This window comes from Thamnophis sirtalis, unplaced genomic scaffold (assembly GCF_051295495.1).
Source record: "Thamnophis sirtalis isolate CommonGarterSnake01/CBP01778 unplaced genomic scaffold, rThaSir2_p1.2 scaffold_8, whole genome shotgun sequence".
Lineage (NCBI taxonomy): Eukaryota > Metazoa > Chordata > Lepidosauria > Squamata > Natricidae > Thamnophis > Thamnophis sirtalis.
The window spans coordinates 74,605,906-74,625,183 of NW_028261388.1; the positions used below are offsets into that span (position 1 = coordinate 74,605,906).

At 41.4% G+C, this 19,278-nt stretch overlaps 1 long non-coding RNA gene across 1 annotated transcript in view; it reads left to right on the forward strand.

Moving 5' to 3' along the window:
- Positions 1-5,168, forward strand: part of LOC148044493 (uncharacterized) — a 1,189,713-nt gene extending 1,184,545 nt beyond the window's left edge. Inside the window, exon 3 of the long non-coding RNA XR_015697557.1 lies at positions 5,096-5,168. This is a non-coding gene — a long non-coding RNA (uncharacterized LOC148044493). The remainder of the gene's footprint in view (positions 1-5,095) is intronic.
- The last annotated feature ends 14,110 nt before the right edge of the window (positions 5,169-19,278 follow it).

The window sequence follows — 19,278 nt, forward strand, 5'->3', positions numbered from 1 at the left end:
TTCCAGCTGATTTATTTTATTCTCAACTGCCTCTAATATGGTACTTTCAGAGTTAACAATAGCTTTAATATTTTTTTTTAAAAAAACCCTCATCTCTATCTGAATAGACGCTACACTTTCTCAGTCTTTGCAGCTGTTTGCCTTGAGAGGGAAGATGTTGATGGAATTCTTTTGGATGACCTCCAGACAATTAACAAACAGACCCTTTTGGATCAGTAAAACAGAAGGGAACGACCTGTTTCTGGTTCTAGCATAACAGCAATTATACTAGCTGCAATTAAGCAGTTATCAGGCTAATTAAACTTTAAGGGATGCTGAAGTACGGCAATGCTATTTGAGGATGGCAGCCGATTGGATTGGATTTTGAGAATAGGTTGTAGGGTACAGCCACAAAATGCCATGATTCTGATTATGGGGCAGTCTAAAATATCCATACACAACTAGTAAGACTGATTCCAACAGCCTTCTTTCATCTTCCCTCTCCAGGATACCTTTAATCTTCCTAGATTTCCTTTGCTTTTTTTCCCCTCTAGGGAGGTAGGCAGGCATTCCTCAAAAAGCATTGGACTGGAAACACTTGAACCCCCCCCCCACCCCGCCCCTGGAAGTACCTGGAAAGTGTATCTGGGCCAGTGGTGGGTTTGAAAAATTGTTCAAACCTACTCTGTGGGTGTGGCCTCCTTTGTGGGAGTGGCTTTCCGCCCATGTGACCGGATGGGAGTGGCTTGCCGCCCATGTGACCGGATATGAAGATGCCGACGACACTTGTCAGAACCACCTTAAATTACCTCCCACACAGCACTGGCATGCATAAGAATATGATGTAAACTTGTTTTTTAAAAGGCATCTTTGGTTTGCGTTAAAACAACTTCAACACACGCAATGTTCTCATTGCGCCACAAACGCAGTAGTCATCCTTACCTTTCACAGAGGCACTGAGTTTTATAAATATGAGCATGACAGTGTAGAATAATCATATCCAAGGACCACTGGTGGGTTTCAAAAAACTTTGGAACCTCTTCTGTAGGTGTGGCCTGCTTTCCGGGTCCACTGGTGGAACCTCTTCTAACCGGTTCGGTAGATTTGATGAACCGGTTCTACCGAATAGGTGCGAACTGGTAGGAACCCATCTCTGGAGAAGGAGGAGAAGGGCTGAGAGGCAGGCTTGCTAGGCTTTTTATAACCTGTTCAGTCCCACCTCTCTGTTTCCTGTTCCTGTGTAAAAAATGTATTCTGATTGGTTGTCAGACTCCCATGGGGCCATGCAGGGGCAACTCTCTAGAAAATTTGGTGACACTGAAATGACCTTGAACTTCCCCAAATATCATTTCCAGGGGAGTTAAGAGTCCCAGCATTTTGACATATAGCCCATTTGAGTTACCTTGATTCAATAATTGTTACCCTAATCCTTTTGAATTTTGCCCAACGAAAGTTACAAACACACACAAGAGTTTTAATAATACACTGTATAGAGAGATGGTAGCAGGGGAAATTAAAACAGTTTCTTCCCAATTGTTCCAGAATTTCAAATAAATCCTCATTTGAACATTAGCGGTGCAGAATATACTGTAACACTCTTACTTTCTTCTAGCCTTTGCCACTTGATATCTTGTTCTCTACTTCTTCAGCCAATGTAGTTTGGAGTCCTTCCCTGTCTATATTCTTGAATTTCAAATCTTTTGCCTTTACACCTTAATTCCAGAGCTTAAGCTCTCTGGTTTGTTTGTTTTTCTTTAGTTCTTCTCCTGATTCTACCTGTGCCTGTACACAGGCTGCTATTGTCATTATTTGAATTTTGGCGGAACTTTGCTAACTATGGCGGATGTTTTAAGCCTGAACAGTGAAACCTTCTCTGATATCAGAAGAGGTTAGTTTAAAACCTGATTTTAGCATGAGGGTTCTAGCATTCGGATGGTAGTCACGATATATTGGGAATGGAGAATAGCCTCTTTCCTCCTCAGCACTAATTCTTAAAAGAATCCCCATGCAACAATCAGTCTTTCTTAACAAGGGGCGGGGTTGGGGGTGGTTTGTGAAGAATTATAATCTTCAATCAGCAGCAAATGCAAGAGGAACATGAAGAAGAGTGTTGAAGAACTGTTTGAAGATTACATTGGGCATGGGATTGACTTAGAGAAATGGCAAAAACTGTGGACTCAAAACTATAAATTGACAATGTCAACTGCATATAAAGAGAACTTGTATAAGATGTTTTACAGGTGGCACCTATCCCCAACGAGAATTGCAAGAATGTCCAAGAATAAATCCGAAAAATGTTGGAAATGTCATCAGACGCCGGGCACATACTACCACATGTGGCGGACTTGTACTGAAGCTAAAAGATATTGGACTAAAATCCACCTGTGGTTGGAGAAAATGATACATAAACACATAGACTTAAAACCGGAACTCTTTTTATTGGGAATAATACCAGAAACATAGCAATAGCAATAGCAGTTAGACTTATATACCGCTTCATAGGGCTTTCAGTCCTCTCTAAGCGGTTTACAGAGTCAGCATATCGCCCCCACAGTCTGGGTCCTCATTTCACCCACCTCGGAAGGATGGAAGGCTGAGTCAACCTTGAACCGGTGAGATTAGAACTGCTGAACTGCAGATAACAGTCAGCTGAAGTGGCCTGCAGTACTGCACCCTAACCACTGCGCCACCTAAGGACTTGAAATACCTGATCATAAATGTTTTAACAGCTGCTAGAATTGTATTTGCCCAAAATTGGAAAAACGAGAAAGTACCATCACAGGAGGAAACTATTTGGAAAATAATGGAATGTGCTGAAATGAGTAAGCTCACATTTGAAATTAGAGAACAAGAGGGTGAGCAATATTATAAAGTATGGAACTTGTTTTACCAATGGTTAGATAAAAAAAACCTGGGAATGAAACTGTTTACTTATGTAGTAATAGAAAGTTATAGTTATTGTTATGAAGTTTTTTTTCTTGCTATGATATAGAGCACTATTCAGATGATATATAAAGGACAATAATGATCTCAATGTATAGGAGTGGGATGATTTGAACACTTTGGTATAATTGTATGTAGTGACCATTTTATATTAGAAAGATCTTTGTATATTCAACAGACCAATGATGATGTAATGAACAATTGATATACATATGAATTGAAATACTTAACCACTATATGGATTAATAATTTATAATAGAAAACTATTTTTGGAACTCTGGATGATAGGTGACATTATGGTCAATTAAAAATATGAATGTATATTATAAATTAATGGGAATTCTTTGTTCTAATCTCCGCTTTTTCTCCTTGGAGATAGGTGATATTATAATACTTTAAAGACTTATTGTTATTTGATAGATAATTATGAATTCAAGGAAATAAGGATTGTTACAAATGGAAGAATATTAATGGTAATTTGAACGCATAATGCTCAATGACAGCGAAATATTCAGTTATGTTTAATGCAAAACCAGTGATGTTATTCTTAATCTTAAGAATTGATGCACAAAAACTTGTAACCAAACGACACGCTTGATGAAATGGAGGAAAGTTGTTTTTTTTTCTTGCTTTTGTTTTGATGTGTTGTTTTCTTTTCTTTTTTTTAAGAAAAAGAATAAAAATATATATTAAAAAAAAAGATTACATAGGGAGACTGTGCTTTGACAGGTGGCCCAGTGACCCCTTGTGTCCAGTTTCAGTAATTACAAAGTGATAAGGAATCTTGGGGGGGGGGGGAATCACTATTTAGAATATTTAGAGAAAAATACTCTGAATCTTCTGAATTTTTAAAGGCAGCATCTAGATCTCATGTCTGCTGTTTTAACTACAATTATTCCTACTCTAAAAAAAAAAAGATATTCTTTTAACGAATCCTATCTGTTCAAGAAGAATAAATCTTAGGTTCCAGCCTGACTGCATGGCTGAGAGAATGGCTTAGAATAGAGACGTCCGAGCTCAGCAAATTTAAGACCTCTTGAATTCAACTCCCAGAATTCGCCAGGCAACTTGTCAAATTGTTCTTATCTTGGAAGTTTTCCTTAATATTCCCTAATATTCAGCTGCCGTCTGTCTTCTTCCGTGTGGCATACCTTTCAGAATTTGAAGAGTATCTTCCTCCGCTATACATATTGAGATCCCTCAAACCTTTCTTATAGAATGTACACATCAGTCTTCTGACAATGTTTTGACCAGGTTTCCATTTTTTAAACTACTGGTTCACTTGTGCGCGCGATACTTCTGCGCATGTACTACCGCCACCACTACCGGTTCCTCCGATCCGGGCCGAAACGGGAGCAACCCACCTCTGGCTCTGACCATTTCAAGTTTGTTGAATTCTTCCCAAGTACCATGACCAGAAGTAAACACTGTAATGGGGGATATTAATCTGATCCACAGTCTGATTAATTTGAAATTATATTTTTAGTGATAAGAGTTCATTGTCTTCCTTTTGCAGCCTTGTCAGCATTGCAAACTGTTGTGGCCCGGCAGGAGCCGTTGGAGATGCCGCAGACTCTGACAGCGAGGGGTCTTATGAGTCGGCCCTGGAGGAGGTGGAGGACCCTGGACAGGGTTCCGACTCCGAGCAGGGCGAGGAGAGACTGGTTGGCCACCAGGTGGCATCTGAGCCTTGGATCAGTGGGGAGGAGACAAGAGTGAGTGATCCAGAAAACACCTGTGAGTTGTTCCGGGATGCACGCCGTCAAAGGGCTACTCAGCGTCAAGAACAACGGCGTAATTACAAGAGGTGATTACACTCAGCTGATGCTCATTAAGATCCTCTCCTGATTAGAAAAGAGACTGCTTGTGCCACGCCTTTCTGCAGAAGTCAACGTTAAGGACTAACAAGAAACAAACTTGGCAGGCTGGAGCCGAGGTGGCGCAGTGGTTAAATGCAGCACTCCAGGCTACTTCAGCTGACTGCAGTTCTGCAGTTCGGCTGTTCAAATCTCATTGGCTCAAGGTTGACTCAGCCTTCCATCCTTCCGAGGTGGGTAAAATGAGGACCCGGATTGTTGGGGGCAATATGCTGACTCTGTAAACCGCTTAGAGAGGGCTGAAAGCCCTATGAAGCGGTATATAAGTCTAACTGCTATTGCTATTGCTGCCAGAGTTTGTTTGCATTGCTGCCACGTTTTGTAGGACTTGCTGCCAGAGTGCTTATCTCTTTGTTTATGTGGCTTGCAGCCGACGAGAGTCTTGACTGATTAAAAGAAACCTTCTCATTTACGTTGGTTTCGGCTTTCGTTCCTGGATGGAGGAGTGGGGTCAGAACACAAACTCATCTTTGATAATGGCTGAATTTCAAGGTTGCTTTCATAACTGCTATTGCAAAGCCAAGTATTCCAATCAATACCTAAAATTTCTTTTTCTTTTTTTCGTTGTTAAGAGGTTATCCTCTTATTTTCAACTCATATGACATCTGTAGATGCAACAGTTCTGTTATCCCTGATAACTGGCACCAACAAAAATGATGGCCCAGGACTAATGGCTTCTTTCAGTCTGACGAAGTACTTTTTGTGTGCATCTGCCAAGCCAGTAGTGGATCTGCTGAATAATCATTCCATCTTTTGAGTGAGGCAAATCCTTATTCATTTACCATAATGTGCGTATCATCTGTTTTTGTCACACTGAATGATTTTCATCCACAAAAGCCACAGAACATCAATTAAAAGTTTAACATTTAAAAATACAAGTAGGTAGTTATATCGTTAACACCAAAGTTGTTCTTAGTTTAAGAAACCAACTTCCTGGAGATATCCCAAGCGGTGGTGGGATTCAGCCAGTTCACACCTATTCAGGAGATCCGGTTGGTAACTTTCTAAGCAGTTCGGAGAACCGGTTGTTGGAAGAAATTTCATTTTGTTTTTTTCTACTTTACAGGGCTGATCCTGTAAGGAAGGAAACATTCTGGTGTTGTTTCTAGCCTAATCTTTATTGCCCTGCTTACAGAAACTGCCTCTCCAGTTAACCCTTATTACCATTGTAACAACTAAGGCGAAGTGCCCATTGACCTGAGTGACATTGACTTGGACATGCCCACATGATCACATGACCACCGAGCCCCGCCTACCCAGCTAGTCATTAGGGCAGAGAACTGGTTGGTAAATGATTTGAATCCCACCACTGATCCCAAGCATGATCTTCCAAACTCCTTTGTAATTCACTTGAAAACAGGTGCCCAACTGTGGCAACTTTAAGGTTTGTAAACTCCAACTCCCAGAATTCCCCAGCTAAACATGCTTGCTTTAAAAGAAATTGGATGTACAATTAGCAAAGTGAGCCACTGTTGCAAATAATTGTCATCCTCTAACATGCCTCTGGCTTCCATTGAGAACAAAATCAAATCTCTAGTTCTGTGACGACAAGAATATCTTTTCCACTTGCAGATTAAAAATAACCACCCATTTATATAGAGGATGTTATAAATAACACTATTACTTAATTTGGTGGGAATCCTGCAGGGAGGCCTGCTGGGAAACCAGCAGTATTTCTTCTTTCTGACAAATATATATTCAATAGGCTGAGCAGTTTCCTCCAAAGTGTGGTCCTTTCCAAGGATTTAAACCAATTGGCTCTACTTTCCCCTTGCATAATGCACAAGAGTACCAATGGAAATCATCACACTTTTTATACCATCCTTTCTTCTGGCCCGGGCCTCCTCCATTCTGACCTGTCTGCTTCTTCTCCTGGCTCTTCAAAAATAAAGGTTTTACGCAAAATGAGGATAATTTACTAAAACAAATTAGGGATCAAAGTCCAATGCATATAAAGAGACTATATAATGTATTAATAGAAATGGATTCGGAAACAGAATTAGTTAAAGACTGCATGATAAAGTGGGCACAAAATTTTGAAGAACCAATAATGCTGGATACATGGGAAAAGATATGGGTAAGAAATGTAAAATTTACACAAGCCCAGAATTTGAGAGAAAACTTTTATAAGATGTTTTATAGATGGCATTTAGATCCTAAAAAACTGGCCTCTATGTATCCGAATTTACAACCTAAATGCTGGAGATGTGATTGTCTCGATGCTACATATTATCATATATGGTGGACTTGTAAAAAGGTAAAAAGCATTTTGGATAAAAAAATATGGTGGATTATGCAAAATGTTCTTTAAAAAGGGATAAAGTTTACCCCTCAGTTAGGTATTTTTGTTAGGTATAATTTCTGATTGTACTGTTATAGAGACTAACTTGATTTTGCATTTAATAATGGCAGCAAGATTGTTGGTGGCGCAATACTGGAAGAAGGAAGGCTTGCCTACTATTCAAGAATGGACATTAAAAACCTAGCAGAGATGGCTAAAATATCAGTATATCTCAAGGATTACTCAAATGAGAGATATAAACTGGAGTGGAGAAGATGGGTTGACTATACTCAAAATAAATATGGGACTAAGAAATTTATTTATTTATTTATTTATTTATTTATTTATTTATTTGACTTGTATACCGCTTCATAGGGCTTTCAGCCCTCTCTAAGCGGTTTACAAATTTTTCAGCAAATTGAGTCAGCAACTTGCCTCCACAGTCCGGGTCCTCATTTCACCCACCTCGGAAGGATGGAAGGCTGAGTCGACCTTGAGCCGGTGAGATTTGAACCGCTGAACTGCAGATCACAGTCAGCTAAAGTGGCCTGCAGTACTGCACTCTAACCACTGCGCCACCTCGGCTCTAAATTCCAGATAGTTTATGACTGAAAAAACAAGGAATGATATAATCTGTTTAGAGTTAGCCTAGCAAAGAGGAGTTAAAGCTCAAATGAAAAAGATACTAACTTTTTTTGGTTTTAAGTTTATTTTAGAATATCTTTGTTAAAGATTTATACCCTGTATTAGTTCTGGGAAGTCAGGGGGGGGGGGAAGGTTGGTGGGGTCTGGGTGGGGAGGGTACGGGGGGGGGGATAAACATTTGTAAAAAGTTTTTTTTTCAAAAAATTTCAATAAAAAAAAATAAAGGTTTTGTTAGGGGCTCTGCAGCAATGATCACTGGTTTCAAAGTGGAGGGTACAACCAGCAATCAAATGACTGCCCTTTTCACACGCATGCAAGGTGTATAGCACATGCTAAAAAGATGCAGGGCTTTGGTCACCCAATCATGGTCACTGTTCTGACCCCCTCCTCCGTCCAGTAACGAATGCCGAGACAAGCTTAACTGGAATGTCACAGCACTTTATTAGCAAGAAACCAAAACCTCGGTGGCTGAAAGCCAAGCATGACAAACAGATAAGAACCTTGGCAGCAACTCAGACTTCGACAGATAACAGCTTCTCCAGCATTAGGGATGACGTTGACTCCTGCAAAAGGGGTGTGTGCACAAGCAGTCCTTTTATAGTCTTGAAAGGAGCCTAATTACCACCAGCTGAGTGCAATTACCTCCTGTAACTGCGCAACTGTTCCTTACACCTATTAGCTCTCCGGTGCCGGGCATCCAGGAACAACTCCCTTGGCTCCTCCCCACTGCTGACATCCGGATCACACTGCCTTGTCTCCTCCCCACTGGTCCAAGGCTCAGGTGCCTCCTGGTGGCCAACCAGCCTCTCTGCGCCCTGCTCGGAGTCGGAACCCTGTCCAGGGTCCTCCACATCCTCCAGAGCCGACTCATAGGGCCCCTCGCTGTCGGAGTCTGGTGGCAGCTCCAACGGCTCCTGCTGGGCCACAACAGGTCACTATTTTGAAATCACTCATTATTGCTGCAGCTGCTTTGAGATATCCATTGCATTATTTCCTCAAAAAACCCACCCTCTTCTCTTTCCCCAATTGATCAATTGTTGCCAAGCAGTATAGATGAGTTGTTTGAACCCCAAATCTCTTCCCTCAATCATGTTTAATATAGGGAGTAGAATCCTAACCAGAGAGATTCATGCAGAGGGCTTGGGGACTTGGCTCTCTATGACATACCCATGAGTAATCTTTCTGAATATTTTGGTTTAAAGCTTTGTCTCATCCATTAATCTATTTATGCTCCCTCTTTTTGATCTCTCATTTTCTTTCTTTCTTTCTTTCTTTCTTTCTTTCTTTCTTTCTTTCTTTCTTTCTTTCTTTCTTTCTTTCTTTCTTTCTTTCTTTCTTTCTTTCTTTTTTGTTCCTAGCCACAACACCATTCTTTGCTGTCTTCCCTGGAGATCTCTTGTGCTCATCTCCACAACTCACTTTTATATCTTTTCTTAATTTCTCAGCTTTAGTCTCTGCTTTTCTACTACTTAAGACAAAGTCTCTCTTCTCCAGAGGTCACCAATTTTTATATTTCTTACCGACTTTCCAAGCTTTCTAACAGCAGCGACTTTATCTCTCCTCAATCGGTATTCTCTCTTTGCTTTGAAGATGCTTATTCTGTTACTGATCCAGATGTTTGGTCTCCAATTTTAGCATCCTTATTTCTTTGGACAAAGAAGCAGCAATTCTTGCTGACGGGCAAAGCACAATCTTAGCTGTTTTCCTGAATGACAGCATGGGAGGGGAATGAGAGGGGGAAGTTAGGCTATTCCACCGCAGTTGAGAAGACCTGCTTTCAGATTCTTGCATCTTAAGCATCTGGAGAAAAACCCACAGCATGCTGTTTTTGTCAACTCTCGGTAGGCAAGTTCCGTTTGAGATATGTAGATGGTCCCAAAAGTAATATCAATGAAGTACTTTACAGGTAATGACCAACATGTTGAATTGGTTTTAGAAACCTAATGGCAACTAATGCAACTTCTTCAACATTGGTCATATTAATTAACAGCCCTCACCTCTTCAGGGACCACGTACATTTTGCACTTCTGCATCAGCATTAAGGGTGGACCTATTTAGAGTGGATTGCAGTAATCCATCCATGAAATTGATGAAAGAAATGTCCTTCTGGGTTCGTCTCCAAATGCGGAAAAAGACACCGGAGACATGGAGGCTGCTTGGAAAGATGGTTTATTGGTGGACATGGCTTGAACCCTGAACAGAAAAAACACATGCTTCAATGTTGGTGGAGAAGAAGAGAAGGGCTGAGGGAGGGGCTTGCTAGGCTTTTTATAACCTGTTCAGTCCCACCTCTCTGTTTCTTGTTCCTGTGTAAGAAATGTACTCTGATTGGTTGTCAGACTCCCATGGGCCCATGCAGGGGCAACTCTCTAGGCTGTGTTTTGAATCCAGGTTTGGTTGAGTTCTCAGATGCCATGTGGTCAGTTGGGGTCAATAATATCATGCTTTAATCCCATCCCCCCTGGAGCTGAAGTGGAGACGCCTTTATTATGTAAAGTGGACTAGCTTGGCCTTCTTAATGTCCCATTGACAAAGTGGGGGTGGGCAGGAAGCTACAGGCAGCTATTCTGTCTTTTAAAACATGTTTCTTTCTTTTCACATGCAGAGAAATATTCTGCCTTTTCAATATTTCCTAGGATATTTCATTTTTCTGGGAGAGGGCTGGGTGATAACTTCCTACAAAATGATACAGATTATTACTGTTCCCAGTACCATCTGAACTAGAAAAGGTCACAACTGTTACACCAGCCAAGGATAAGTAAATATTCCCCTAGCCACAGTTGCAAATTTAACAGGAACTGTGTGGCCAGGAGAATGTCCAAGGCTGTGCACTCAGGATGGGGCCAACCAAAGCTAAAGCTTTTGAACAAACAGCACTTCACCTTTGAGGCTTCATTTTGTTCTATCCAGTTTCCAGACACCAGCTCAAAACTTCTACCACATTCTGGATGATGTCATATTCTAGCCTCAGATCTTTTCTACATAGATATGAACAAGAACTTTGTAACTTAGTGAGCAGAATATGAGTTGAAGGGATAGACCTCATCTGTCACAATTTATGAGAAACTACATAGAAAATTGCTGGATGTAATTCTTTTGTTCCTCTCTCCAATGGGTTGATTATGCTTAAAGGACAGAGACAACTTTTCAAAAAAAATATATGTAGTGCTGCTGATATTTTTCCAAAACATTAAAACAGGCTTGTAAAATGGCCCATTTTATCTAATTTTGAATTACACAAATTTACTAAGAATGAAAACATATATTTTATTTATAACTTTCAATCAATCCAATAATAAGATTTTTTATGGGAATATTAAAAAACCCATGAAGGAATTTTAAAAGATTGAAATACAAAATGCAGTAATAAGTGTCACATTAAGAAATATATACTGTAAGGCACTTTCCCAATGGACTGTGCACATATAATTCTTCAATACTAAATGATCAAAAATGCCACATGCTTGGGAGAACAGCAATAGAGACATGCAGTCCATCTTTTTGAGGAAGAATATTGCATTAGCACCAGTGGTGGGTTTCAAAAATTGTTCGAACCTACTCTGTGGGTGTGGCCTCTTTTGTGGGAGTGGCTTGCCGCCCATGTGACCGGATGGGAGTGGCTTGCCGCCCATGTGACCGGATATGAAGATGCCGATGACACTTGTCAGAACCACCTTAAATCACCTCACACACAGCACTGGCATGCATAAGAATAGGATGTAAACTTGTTTTTTAAAAGGCATCTTTGGTTTGCGTTAAAACAACTTCAACACACGCAATGTTCTGATTGCACCACAAACGCAGTAGTCATCCTTACCTTTCACAGAGGCACTGAGTTTTATACATATGAGCATGATAGTGTAGAATAATCATATCCAAGGACCAGTGGTGGGTTTCAAAAATTTTTGGAACCTCTTCTGTAGGTGTGGCCTGCTTTCCGGGTCCACTGGTGGGACCTCTTCTAACCGGTTCGGTAGATTTGACGAACCGGTACTACTGAATAGGTGCGAACTGGTAGGAACCCACCTTTGATTAGCACCAGTCTACAAGTGAGATGAGATAGTTTGATCTACCGGTAAAAGCATATAAGCCAGCAACCAGAAGTAGTTCTAGGCTCTGCTTTAGGCACAAAGCCAATCACTTTCTCTTAGCCCGAAAAAGGAAGCAATGGCAAAAGCACTTCTGAAATAGCAATAGCAGTTAGACTTATATACCGCTTCATAGGGCTTTCAGCCCTCTCTAAGCGGTTTACAGAGTCAGCATATCGCCCCCACAGTCTGGGTCCTCATTTCACCCACCTCGGAAGGATGGAAGGCTGAGTCAACCTTGAGCCGGTGAGATTTGAACCGCTGAACTGCAGATAGCAGTCAGCTGAAGTGGCCTGCAGTACTGCACCCTAACCACTGCTCCACCTCGGCTCTTGTCAAGAAAACAGTGGGGCTTTGTCCAGGCAATCACTAAGAGTCAACACTGACTTAAAGGCACTAAAAGTAAAATAAAAACAAATATGATCCTTTCCTTTAGAACACATGGCTTAGCTGACAGATTTGACCAAAGGAAGGAGAGGAGATATAACTTTAAAAACTAGGAATTACACTTATTCAAGGCTTTAAAACTCGGAACCAAGATTTCAATATGTACCTGGAAACAACCAGGCAACCAACGAGGGTAACGGAGCACTTTTTATCTAACCTTTCATTTAGAAAAGTTAGCAGCTGGATTTTACACAAAACGAAGCTTCCAGACCATTTACCAAAACGGCCCCCCTATAGAATCCCTTGTAACAAATTCAACTGATCGTGGAAAAATTCGGGTTTCTGCTATTAGTCACGGCCAGTGGTGGGCTTCAAAGATTTCCGCTACAGGTTCAGTGGGCGTGGCTAGTTGGGGGGCATGTGACTGAGTGGGTGTGGCCAACTTGACATCACTTGTGCCCACTCAGTCACATGACCGCCCCCCCCAAACCACGCCTACAGGAAAAGGTAGGAAAAGTTTGAGAACTTCTATCTATCTACCTCTGCCCTCCCTTCACCAGTTGCCCTCGTTTCCCCTTCTTTAGCAGCCCCGGCCCTACCTCTGCTTCCTCCCCCCCCCCGACCTCTTTGTTTCACACTGGCTGGTCCAGACTCCAGAAGGAGGCAAGCTGACTGTCGTATTCAGCGGCCCCCAGCCAGCCGCCGCTGTTGGGAAGTGGCTGGCAGCAGTGGTAGGGTTCAAATAATTTAACAACTGGTTCTCTGCCCTAATGACCAGCTGTGTAGGTGTGGCTTGGTGGTCTGTCCAGGGTCCTCCACATCCTCCAGAGCCGACTCATAGGGCCCCTCGCTGTCGGAGTCTGGTGGCAACTCCAACGGCTCCTGCTGGGCCACAACAAAACCTAAGCAATCCATTAACCTATCCAACAGTTTACTAATTTTGAATACCTAGAACATGAGACTGGAATAGGAATTGGTCTATTGTTCCCCAGAGTAATAATGGTACAGTAGTCCTTGACTTACAACCATTTAGTAATTGTTCAAAGATACGACAGTTCTTTAAAAAGTGACTTATAATCAGTCACAGCGTCTCCGTGGTTCTGTGAACAAATTTCAGCTGGCAGCTTGGCAACTGGCATGAATTTACAATGGCTGCAGCATCCCACGGTCACCTTTGCAACCTTCTGTCAATGAGGGAAGCCAGATTTGCTTAACGCCCATGTAATTCACTTAACAACTTTTGCAAAATGGTAGTAATATTAGGTCTGGCTCAGTTATGTAGCCACAGAAATTCTGGTCCCTGTAATGGACATAGGTTGAAGACTATTTGTTATGGAGAACTGAAAGCATGATGTTTTAAGGGTTATTAACATGCACACTGAAGCTGCCTTGTCAAGAGATGCATGGAAATGCATGACAGCTATGAGATTGTATGTTAATTATATGTGGCTCTAGCCTGCCATCTGGTGGTATTCTAAATCTTTGCAACCCAGATTTGGTAGCAGTTAAAATACTGCTAACAAAGTTACAATTTGTAATCAATAACTATTTGTGATTTTTCATCAACATATGTTGGAATGATAAAAAGCGTTAGAATATCTATCATCTTGTAAGTTTTGCAAAAATTTTTAAAAAATAATATGCACAATTACTTGATATGCCTCTATTCTCCCCCCCTCAAAAAAGTTGGTTTTTATTTATTGCCATGATATCAAGAGCAATAGCTCTTAGACTTATATACCACTTCACAGTGCTTTACAGCCCTCTCTAAGCGGTTTACAGTGTCAGCATATTACCCCCATCAATCTGGGAACTCATTTTACCCACCTCGGAAGGATGGAAGGCCGAGTCAACCTTGAGCCTGATGAGATTTGAATTGCCAAATTGCAGGCGGCTGGCAGTCAGCAGAAGTAGCCTGCAATACTGCATTCTAACCACTGATACCTTCTCATTCACAATGGAATTCCTAATTAATTAGATGTCAGCTGTAACAAATCCAGGAATGAGAAATAGACATAGGAACGAAGCAGTTCTGTAACAGCCATCCCCAATCGAAAAAGGTGCTGTAAAACAGGATTGAAGAGAGGTGAATCTTCACATAGTAATAATTTTGAAAGGGAAAACCTAGCTAAAAACGCCATAAAATGACATTCATTTCTCAAATTCGAAAACCATCCCTAAAAATTAGTGAAATAGTATTTATGAGTATTCTTTTAAAAGGAATGGTGTGTTAATATGCTGATATGTTGTTTATTTAAGTTACATGCTGAACACTGTAAGCAGTGCAAGTATAATTTTACCTCCTCTGAAGAAATCTTGCTGAATTCAAATGGGCCTTTTCCCCCAAATAAAGGCAGTAGCCTATGCACAGTTACATGAGTTGAGGAACTCAATAAAAGTTGCTCATGAGTAGCCATGCATGGAATTGCACTGGGCATTTATTTCAGTCTTTATGATTACCTATTTAATTATTCATATACATTGATATCTATCCTATCTATTAATATTCTGACAGGAAAAAATTAAAATAATGTTATTGTCACCGAAGAAGAGGAATTAAGAAAAATAAATAATGAACAGAATGAAGATCCTTTGTTTTACTGATGTGTGATGCTTTAATTTGTGGGATCGTATTTTTTTTAAAACCTGGGCCTTTGTATGCTAATAATTTTATGAGCTCTTCAATTAAAATCACAATCACCAGCAGGGGTCACTGTGAGCTCAGTTTTGGAACTATTGAAGAAAAGCCTCTGGTTTTCAATAATAGGCAAGATAAAGTCTGACCTAAATAATAATAAACACTAACTGTATCTATTTTTACTCCACCCACCAAAAAAAGGTAAAGTTATGCAGTAAGAGACTCAGTTTGGATAAACTGGATGCTATTTATGTTCACAAGGTGATTTTTGGAATAGAAATTATTCAGATTATTTTGAAAGGAATGCTTAGGAAATTAAATGAAGCTTATGGTTATAGATCTGTAAATCAGTTTTGTATCGTCTAAAACCTGGCCAGGTATTGCGATCCCTCTGAGTGCTGAGGGTGGGGCCATGATTGATGGAAGACAATGCAGAGGGGCAGCCTAGCATTATTACAGTCTGGAATGAGTGAATTATCTGCGTAGAGATCTGTGGCCTCCGTACAATCTCTCACAAGCTTCTCCCTCCAGAAGAGTTACAGTATAGTTCCCTGTTGTGGCCCAGCAGGAGCCGTTGGAGCTGCCACCAGACTCTGACAGCGAGGGGCCCTATGAGTCGGCTCTAGAGGATGTGGAGGACCCTGGACAGGGTTCCGACTCTGAGAAGGGTGCAGAGAGGCTGGTTGGCCACCAGGAGGCACCTGAGCCTTGGAGCATTGGGGAGGAGACAAGGGAGTGTGATCCTGACGTCATGCATTGGAGCAGTGGGGAGGAGACAAGGGAGTTGGTCCTGGATGCCCGGGAACGGAGGGCTAATAGGCGTAAAGAACAGTTATGCAGTTACAGGAGATAAGTGAACTCAGCTGGTGGTAATTAGGTTCCTTTCAAGACTATAAAAGGAATGACTTTCCACACGCTTGTAGCAGGAATCAACGTATATACTAGAGCTGGAGAAGCTATCGTGGCTCTCTTGGCAGGCTGGATTGCTGCCAAGGTCAGTCTGTCCTGGATTGCTGCCAAGGTCTAGTCTGTGTGTTAATAAATCCTTGAAGTATCTTTGTCTCGGCTTGATTTGGTGTATGCAAAGAGGAGTCAGAACAGTTCCTCATTAAGTGGACCATTCTGAGTCTCCACCCTTCCATTCATTTCTTTATAAAGTCAACCTTGAGTGATGCACCAACATCACAGAAAATTAAGCCATACAATTTTTTTTAAAATTATGAACATTACCCCAAGAACAACTGTTCTTGAAGAACCAGCTGACAGGTTGTAACTATTATGTGCAACAAACTTTTAATTGTCTCTATCAACCTATTGCCTTTTAGACTTGTTGGGAGATTGACTGAATTTACTGAATTCCCAACCATAATTGAGCACAAAATATGGAACAATCAGTATCTACACATCTGAAAATCGGGCTGGCACTAGACACATTGAGTGATGAAAATGTATTTCCACTTACATGTACTTCTTTGAAAGTTTATTTTTAGGGCGGAAAATGAGAGATTGTGTCTCTCTCATCTCAGAAATGGAAATGTCATTGTCACCATCTACCTGTATAGTACAACAGTATAAATATATATTTAATAAAAAACATTAAATTCAGTAGAGACTCTTGGACATTTAATTCTGCTTATGTGTTAGGGTGACACATAGTTTGCAGCAATGGTTTCCTGTGCTATGACAGATCATTAATGCTGGCTGGGGGATTCTGGAAGCTGAAATCCTCATGACTTAAAGTTGCCAAAGTTGAGAAAGGCCACCTATCTTGCTAAGGAAGATAAAAAGAGCCGAGGTGGTGCAGTGGTTAGGGTGCAGTACTGCAGGCCACTTCAGCTGACTGTTATCTGCAGTTCAGCGGTTCTAATCTCACCGGCTCAAGGTTGACTCAGCCTTCCATCCTTCCGAGGTGGGTGAAATGAGGACCTAGACTGTGGGGGTGATATGCTGACTCTGTAAACCACTTAGAGAGGGCTGAAAACCCTATGAAGCGGTATATAAGTCTAACTGCTATTGCTATTGCTATTCACCTCATAGTTCATTTAGTTTGGACTCAGAGCCTAGTGGCTTGCAATGCCTGCAAATTGTATCTTCTTTTCATGTCTCCTAGGCCATCAGTAACTGGAAATAAGCCAGTGGTGGGATTCAGCTGGTTCGCACCTATTCGGGAGAACCGGTTCTTAACTTTCTAAGCAGTTTAGAGAACCGGTTGTTGGAAGAAATCTCATTTTGGTTTCCCCCCCCCCCACTTTACAGAGCTAATCCTGTAAAGAAGGCAGGCATGAAACATTCTGGTATTGTTTCTAGCTTAATCTTTATTGCCCTGCTTACAGAAACTGCCTCTCCAGTTAACCCTTGTTACATTGTAACAGCTAAGGTGAAGCTCCCATTGACCTGAGTGACGTTGAGTTGGCCACGCCCACCCAGTCACATGACCACTGATCCCCACCCACCCAGCGGGTCATCAGGGCAGAGAACAAGTTGTTAAATTATTTGAATTTATTTGAATTATTTGAATCCCACCACTGAAATAAACAAATGGGGGGAAAAGATGTTTGAGGTATTAACCCTGTGATTGAGCTAATAAAAGGTGAACTATGATGGCCCGTTTACAAAGACCAGTTGTAAGCTGATGTTGCAGTCAGCTAATGTACAGATTGCAGATCCCCATAGTTTTACTGTCAAAATATCTGGGAATCACACTGTAGGTGGCATTTCATAGCTGCTCCTAACTGCTTGTAGTCAAATGCAGTTTCCAATCAAAAGACCAAGATGAGATGCCATGCTTTTCCTCCCCACTGAGATAACATGTAACCTGTTAGATATCATTATAAGGGTATGAAACTATTTGACTTTTAACTCATTTGAAAGGATAACAATGGTATGATGCTATATGTGGCATAGCATCTTCAGAGAGTAACCATTATATACACAAAAATGGTGCATGAACCTTGATGATACATATAGCTTGCATGGTTCCACCACAAATGCGCGAATGACAAAAGCGCGCCTGACTAAACCGCGGTGACAAAACCGCGGTGACAAAACCGCGCCAATGAATGAGCGCTGAAGCGCGCCGACAACAGCACGCCAACAGAAGCGCGCTCTAACCCTAACCCTAACCCTAACCCTAACCCTAAACTTAACCCTAAACCTAACCCTAAACCTAACCCTAAACCTAACCCTAAACCTAACCCTAAACTTAACCCTAACCCTAACCCTAACCCTAACCCTAACCCTAACCCTAACCCTAACCCTAACCCTAACCCTAACCTAACCCTAACCCTAACCCTAACCCTAACCCTAACCCTAACCCTAACCCTAACCCTAACCCTAACCCTAACCCTAACCCTAACCCTAACCCTAACCCTAACCCTAACCCTAACCCTAACCCTTACCTTAACTTAAATCGCACTTCTGTCGGCGCGGTTTTGTCAGCGCGCTGTTGTCGGCGTGCTTTTGACATCGCGGTTTTAGCGCCGCGGTTTTGTCGGCGCGCTTTTGACGTTCGCCCTTTTGTCGGGTCACGAGCTTGCATGTTGAATGTCAAGGAAATTCCTACTCCACCATCATTGTACAAATGCCATGGAAAACTACCCATCCTCCGAGGGAAAACCAAGATACCATGCCAGCCCAACAGGCAACCTTGCCAGGTGATTGCCAGCAGAAAGGTTTGTGTATAGGGAAAGAATAGGTATAATAAGACAGCTTAGATGATAGCCTTGGGCATTGTTCCAAAGAGGTGTATGAATTTCATCTTAGTTCTATAAATCATTAATGTCTTGCATTGGTCTTTTTTTTTAATGAGGCAAAGTAAAAAGCTTGTAAACTAATTTGAACAAATACTGAGTATTATTGGCAGCAAGAGAACTCAAACATCAGTTAACAAGTGGAATGGTGGTTGTGAGATATCCTTCACTTGAAAAACAAGGTACCTGAATAATAACACTTGACAAGATTCTCTCATGGGCGAATTCTCTAGAAGAAATATGCTTTCTTTCACTGGGGAAGATTATAAAATCAGTCAATGTCTACAGCTAAGAATAAAAAGTACTGCACCTACCTGCTTATTACAGAATAATGAGCTGATTGTTCTACATAATGTTTGGAAATTAAACTGCATTGTGGATGCCTTTATGTTCAAGTTTTGTTGGAAACCCCAGGGATACGTCCGTTCGGGTCTGAAAAATGCAACATTTCACCAGGTTCCAGGAGACAGAAAGCCTTCCTCAGATCTACTCTATGATAGGAAGATTCCAAGCTACCATCAGTTCTCTCTCTTTCTCTTTCTGCTTTATGTTAAATGTGCCTGGAGCCATCGAGAAGGTCTCAGCACAGGGCTCTGTAACTGTGAAAAAAACATACAAATCAGAACTGGCACTTACTTCCCTCCAAAGGAGGCTTTGAAGAGTAGCTGTCCACTTGGAATGAATGAGCTGC